The 7,282-nt window shown below is 36.1% G+C and overlaps 1 long non-coding RNA gene across 4 annotated transcripts; it reads left to right on the top strand.

Moving 5' to 3' along the window:
* The first annotated feature begins 91 nt into the window (after positions 1-91).
* Positions 92-2,943, top strand: LOC128882374 (uncharacterized). 4 transcript variants are annotated; one of them, XR_008458379.1, is made up of 8 exons: positions 92-134; positions 242-281; positions 360-634; positions 719-812; positions 918-1,015; positions 1,093-1,168; positions 1,243-1,325; positions 1,400-2,943. It is a non-coding gene; the product is annotated as an uncharacterized LOC128882374 (long non-coding RNA). The 4 variants fall into 4 exon arrangements; XR_008458380.1 differs by lacking the exon at positions 92-134 and having other exon boundaries at positions 144-281; positions 360-462; positions 537-634; XR_008458378.1 differs by lacking the exon at positions 92-134 and having other exon boundaries at positions 144-281.
* The last annotated feature ends 4,339 nt before the right edge of the window (positions 2,944-7,282 follow it).

Below are 7,282 nucleotides of genomic sequence, written 5' to 3'. Positions count from 1 at the left end.
AGCTGAATAACAATGTACAAGTCCACCGACGAGTGCATTGAGCGCATGATAACAGCTGAATAACAATGTACAAGTCCACCGACGAGTGCATTGAGCGCATAGGAGAAGCTGTGGAAGAAACAATGTAACAAACTGTAAATACAGAAATATATAAAATGTGAGTTTGCAGAGTGAAGAGGACCGTCTATGACGGGGGTGGTGGTGGGACTCTTCAAACTCTCCTAATAATTTTTACTTGCAGCTATTCTTTCAGTTCAATGGGAAATGACATGTATAAAAGTGTAAGTATGACACTTATACTTTTGTTATGGAAATAATTGGATTAATTGAAAATAATCTTCAGTTTTTCGTTCATCTAGAAATTTGCTTCAGTTATTTCCACTGGCTAGTATCAAAGACGAAAACCACGCTGTATGAAGCAAGGAAAGAAAGCAAGTATTCGAAATGCTTGGATACAGATAAGTAACTAACATACACACATTTACAGTCTTATTGTCTAAAAATTGATTACAATTCGTTCTAACTTTTTCTGACAGGTTCTATGACCAGAAACTACAATCGAAAGGAGTCAGCGATACTGCAACAAAATATTTATCAGAGATAGGAAACACTCGTAATGGGTTCTTCAGGATACGTAGGTATCAGTTTTTACATTCAATTAGTATAAACTCAAAAAGTATTTTGTATTAAACTTCTTTATTTTTACATATGAAACCAGAGTGTATAGCATGATACTTGAAGACATGTATTTGTCGTCCGATGGAAATAGTTGTATTAATTGAAAATCACCACATATGCATAAAGGAAAGAAAGTAAGTTTTTGCAACGCATGCATGCTAATATATAACTAACACATATATATTAACATGTTTATTGCATACTGAGTTATTACAACTTGTTCTAACTTTTTACCACAGGTTTTACAACCAGTAACTGCAATCGAAAGGGGTCAGTGCCGTTGCAACAAAATATTTCTCAGAAATAGTCAACACTAGTAATGAAGTCTTCAGAAAATGTAGGTATTGATCTTTACATTCAAGTTGGAAAGTACTTGTTATTGACATCTATGAATTTATTTGAGTTATTTTTTAGGGACTACTATCAATAGTGAAAATTGTGCTCTATCAGGAAAGGAAAGGAAGCAGGTCTTTGCAGTATAAGCATAAAGGTAAGTAAATCATGTACATTTACATGTTTATTGCACGCAGATTGATTGTAATTCATTCTAACTTATTATTGTAGGTTCTATGACAATAAAGGGGTCAGTATCATTGCAAGAAATATTTAAGAGAAATAGGAAACTAATAGTGGATTCATCAGGAAGTGTAGGTATCAGTTTTTACATTAAAGTAGTATAAATTCAAAAAGTATATATTGTTAAACTTATTTATTCTTAAAGATGAAACTAAGGTGTACAGCGTGACAGTTCAAGAGATCCGGTATCGTCTCAACCTAATTTTATACATAATATTTGTTCAATAACTGCTTTCTACATAGGACGTTTAATAATCTTCTAATAAGTGTATAGCATTCTTGTTTGCTGTAGTATTTTGTTAATAAAAAAAGGTTTGTACTTTACAGGTCAGAATTTAAATCTCTTTTTGTCAGTGTTTCAATATCCATTTGTTATTTATGTATTAATCTACCCCAACCTAACCGTCTTAATTTTCATGTAAAAAATGTGTAAACTAAGAAACTTTATTTTCTGGGGATTTCCCCTCATTTATTTTTCCGTCTCGTTAATAAAGAAATGTCTAATGTAACAAATTTCATTTTCTTGGAATATCATGTCACCTATTTTTCCTTTTCATTCATAATTCTTTATTGCAGCTATTGTAACGTAAATACATTTCGAACAATTAAAATGTACAATTAACTTTTTACACTTGCACTATCAATGAAAATTACTACACTGAGCATTCAGAATCCCTCAAGGAAAAATTATACAGTATATGCTGTTGAGAAGAAACTATACTGTATGACAATAACGAGCAGCTCCATCTAGTTTTCCTCCGCTACCGCATATCTAATGGTAATACCATTTCTATGCAGAGAGTAGCTGCTGTAATACCGACCTGCCAAATCGGAGAGGTCACGTGCCGTGTCTACCCCCTTAACGTTCTCGTCGAAGAGGTCGAGCACACCGCGACCGCGTCAAGACTGTCCGAACATCGTTTCCAAAGTCGCTTTTGTGCGAATCGTGACGGAATTTGGGCTAACGTGAACGAAATCAGCACGTGTTATCGAAACGTAGTTCTCGTGTCGGTTACCGGTCGTCCCGGTGACCTTAGACGCTACGACAGCTCGGCAGTGTACACCGTATTTTGTAACATCTTTCGCGTACAATATATTCTATATTATTTTAAACGAGTGCTGTGTTAATCCGCCCCGTCTTGCCGTGAAGACGGCTTTCTTAGACTTCCTTTCCTCGCCGATGATTCACGCTCCTCTCCGCGATCCGGATCGCTAGCCGTGATAATTTTCGCGACGTTCGGCTTCTCACGCCGGTATCTTCTGATACCTGGCGCTCGGGTTTTCCCGTAAAGGCGTGAGAAGTCGGAAAACTCTCATTTTGCACAGTTTCCGACGCGGATCGCGGACCGTGTCGGGAAATCACGTTGCAATATATATATATATATACATTCACTCTTTTCCGCTCGCAAAGCTTATACATATAAATTGTTAATTGGAGGGTGTTAAACAATGCTTCTACGTCTTCATTGGTTAAGATAATATATTTGAATAATATAATAGAATGATCACGTTCTCTCACACCCATACTGAATAGAAGACTGTCTCTTCGGACACGCGCTTCCACATGGAGGGGGAACACACACATATAGGTATACATTCGTACAATACAAATGTACCTACATTCACACAATACGCCTCCTTACATATGTATTGTATCTTTGAAATAAACGCATTTTTATTTAATATTCATTAACTTTCTGAATCTTTCAAACTTTTCTCTGCTCAGAGATTTCGTAAATAAATCAGCAACATTTTCATTTGAGTTTACTTTGACTACTTTAATGAACTTATCTTTAACACACTCATGTATGTAATGATAGTGGATTTCAATATATTTTGAATTTTTAGTTAAGTTTCCATGATTTGCTATGTTTATTGTTCCCGTATTATCTTCATATACCTTTATAGGTTCAACTTGACCTATGTTAAATATTTTCAGTAGCTCTGTTATAAATTTTATTTCATTCACTGCATCTGATAACGCTACATATTCAGCATATGTTGAAGCCTTCGTTACAGATTTCTGTTTTTTCGACTTCCAATGAATTACGTTCCCATATAATCGAATTAAATACCCAGATGTGGATTTTCTATCCAGAACATCACCTGCCCAGTCGGCATCTACATAGCAATCTAACGCTTCGACGTTCTCATTTTTACTGAAACTTAATTTTAAATCTTTGGTTAAATATAAATATTTTAATACTCGCAATGCATACTTAAAATGTGTTTTGTTATGGTAATTTTGATACCTGCTTAAATAGTTAACACTATAGCTAATGTCCGGTCTTGTACCTGAGCTTATATATAATAACGCACCGATCAGATTCCTATATTTAATATCAGTCTCACATACATCAGCCTTTTCGAGTTTTAAGTTCATCTCCATAGGTGTATTATATAATTTATTATCTTGCAACTTATACTTATTTATTAGAGACTCTATATATTTCGTTTGGCTCATTTTCAATTTGTTTTTATGATAATTATACTCCACGGTAATTCCAAGATATTCTCTTATTTCTCCTAAATCTTTCATATTAAATCTAACAGATAAACTATTTTTAATACTATGTATTTTCTCTTTACTTAAACTACAAATCAATAAGTCGTCTACGAATATTTGTAAATAATCGATGTCTTTTCCTTTCCCAAGAACATACAAACAATAGTCTACATTACTCTTCTTAAAACCTAGCTTTGTCACAAATTCATCAAAGCATTCATACCAGGCTCTGGGACTTTCTCTCAAGCTATATAGCGCTTTAGTCTGCCTACACACTCTATTTATTCCATCTTCGTACCCTTTTGGTTGGTTTACACACACTTCAGAGCTCACCATACCGTTTAAGAAAGCTGGTTTCCACGTCCATTTGCTCAATAATTAGGCCAAACTGGCAACAATAAGATAATAAAGTTCTTAAAGTTTGAATCCTAGCTACAGGAGAATATATATCGTCAACTATATTTATTTGTTGAAAACCTCTAACCACTAGCCTAGCCTTAAATCTATCATCTGATTTCCTACTATACACCCATTTCACGCTTAGGACTCCTTTGCCTTTAACCCTATCCACTAATTTCCACGTTTTGTTCTTTTTCAAGCATTCTATTTCATTTTGCATCGACTCTTTCCAATATTTACTCTCATCGCTTTCCATCGCCTCTTCAAATGTATAAGGAGTATCTACTCTACAGTAGTTTACATACACATTACTACTTTGCACATAATCTTGATATTTAGTAGAGGTTTTCTTTATACGCGTACACCTACGTAGAGCACCTTTAGTATCGGATTCAGAATTATCAGATTCCTCTTGACTATTTTCGTCAAGACTTTCAGCACTCCCCTCCGATAATTCGTCGTTTTCTCTGTCCTCCCTTTCCTCGTCAGATACACTCTCATCCAGCCCAATACATTTAACATTTTTATCTATAAAATCTACATGTCTAGCAACTATCACTCTATTATCTACAAGAACTCTATAACCTACTTTACTATAACCTAATAGGACGCCCATATTTGCCTTTCTATCCCATTTAGAAACTCTCTTCTGTTCAGGTTTTCTCACAAAAACTTTAGTTCCATAAAGACGTAAATTTGTAACATCTGGCTTTCTTTTAAAAAATATCTCAAACAGTGTTTTCTTCTCTATAGTATTTGCAAGCGTACGATTTTTTAAATAGGTTGCAGCCCATATGATTTCTGGCCAAAAACGTTTATGCACCTGTGCTTCTGCAAGTAAGCAACGTGCCATATTCATTATTGTACGATTAAATCTTTCCGCGGTTCCGTTTAGTTCATACACATAGGCTGGACAACTATTCACAACAATACTTTTTTTCTTGGTGAATTCATAAAAACGGTTACTTAAATATTCCTTCCCGTTGTCACACCTTAAAACTGTTATTTTCTTACCAGTCAAGTTTTCACATTCATTAGCAAATTGTACTAGACAATCAAAAACTTCATCTTTGGATTTTATGCAGTACACTTTAGCAATTTTACTGTAGTCGTCGATAAATGACACAAAATATTTTTCCCCATTTAAACCGGTTGTCTGGAAACTATCACACACATCGGTGTGTATAATCTCTAAAATATCTTGAGCTCTTGTTCTATTATTTTTAAATGACAGATTTGACATCTTATTCTCTATACAAGTCATGCATTTCATGAATACTGGTTCGAGTTCATTTGGAATGCCCCTTAACAATTGCTGCTTACATAGAGTGTTTAAATAACTAAAATTGACATGGCCCAGCATTCTATGCCACTTTTCATTTTGTGTCATATTATTATTACTACTCGCTACAGAATTTACCAAAGAATCTCTCTTTTAACTCACTTTTAATCTTGTATGTCCTATTTTCTTTAAACGCTACTGCTATAAGTTTACCACTTCTATCAATGATTTTGGTTACATTACCCTCCGAAACAGTTTTATCTGTTAGCTTCCCATAACTTATTAAATTTGAATGCGTATCTTTTGCATAGAATACATCTCTCATGTCTACCTCATTTTTTCTACCAAATGCTTCAAAATAACTAACTACATTTCCAATTTTTGTCGCCTTTATAAATCTATTATCTCCCAGATAAATTTTTACAGGTTCCTTGAGCTCAATACTTTTATCAAAATACTCGTCATTATTAATTATATGATCTGTACACCCACTGTGTAACAACCAACTTATTTCACGATTATTTACCCTGTCTACTTCGCTATTACACGTCATGTGTACTGTCGCTACCCATGCGCTTGCGCCCGAGCTGTCTTGTTCGTGTTGAACTTCACGCTGTACGCCTGTTCCCTGCTGACTGCGGAGGTTTCCGCGCCCTCTGCCGTAACCTCTTCCGGCTCTGGCTCTGCCTCGACCACGTGTTGGTCTACATCAAAAGCCACGGTTGTTTACCGCCTGACCACCATCTTGGCAGTCTTTCATGAAATGGCCAGTTTTCCCACACTTGTAACAGGCTCGTTCCTTTTGATATTTGTCCGCGACAAATAATTTCGATCTTCTTTATAATGCTTCATCTCAATCATTTGTATTTTATTTTTTACATATGCTACAGTTTGATCCTCTTCCTTTAAGGCATCTATCAGGTCACCTATATAGCTGTACGATTCAGGCAACGTGTTGAGCATGTAGTTTAATTTCTCTCTTTCAGATACTCTTGCACTCGCTGGCGAATGGTCATAGACTATAGGAAATTAAATGAAAAGACGGGTTAGTGATGCCTACCCGATACCCAATATTACGGACATTCTAGACCTGGTAAAGTAAATTCTAACGCTGATGGACTTTCTCGAAGTCCAATTCCATCTAATGAAACTCATGACTCTCCGTCAAGTCTTCCTCAAGTAGAAAAGTCTCTTAAACCTTGCTCAAAGCGTTTGAGAAAGATCCTGGACTGTGCAGACCAGTTATCGGTTCCAGATACTTGTACGAGCTGGGTTGACGACCGTTTTGTTGATTATAGTAATGAGGAAATGATAGTTTCAATTTTTTGGGTGGATGGAGGAGCAAAAGAAAAAGGAAAAGAGTTAATGGAAAACCTTAATGTGGAAAAATGCTTTTGTTCTAATGATGATGACAGATGTGACATTTTAAGTAAAGTTGATACAAGTTCCCATCATGTTAGTTGCCCTCTGTTGGGAATGAATGTATTCAAGCTAATATTAGCGGTAAGGGATCACCCCGGTTGGAGACTAGTGATCAGCCTCCTTTGGGCGATCGGTTGGACGGGATGACTGTACCCCAGGCAACCGCTCCCGATGTCATTGAAGGTAGTCCGTTTCCAACAAGGCTGCCAGAGTTGCAAGTCCTGCGTAATCTTGGATCGCGGCAGAGGTGTAGGGAGCTTGATTTTGCGACTGTTGTCGTGGCTGAGGCTGACGAGCCTGGTTGTTCTTCGGAGTGTGCTGTAGCGGAGGCTGTGATACCCAATAGATTGTTGAAGACGATGTCACGGCAGAAGCTATGTGAACTTGATACCCGACTTTTCAAAAATTAATTTTTTTTT

The sequence above is a fragment of the Hylaeus volcanicus genome, unplaced genomic scaffold (genome assembly GCF_026283585.1).
Source record: "Hylaeus volcanicus isolate JK05 unplaced genomic scaffold, UHH_iyHylVolc1.0_haploid 11276, whole genome shotgun sequence".
Classification (NCBI taxonomy): Eukaryota; Metazoa; Arthropoda; class Insecta; order Hymenoptera; family Colletidae; genus Hylaeus; species Hylaeus volcanicus.
The sequence above is the reverse complement of the archived record's forward strand: the minus strand, read 5'-3'. Positions and strand labels throughout refer to the sequence as shown.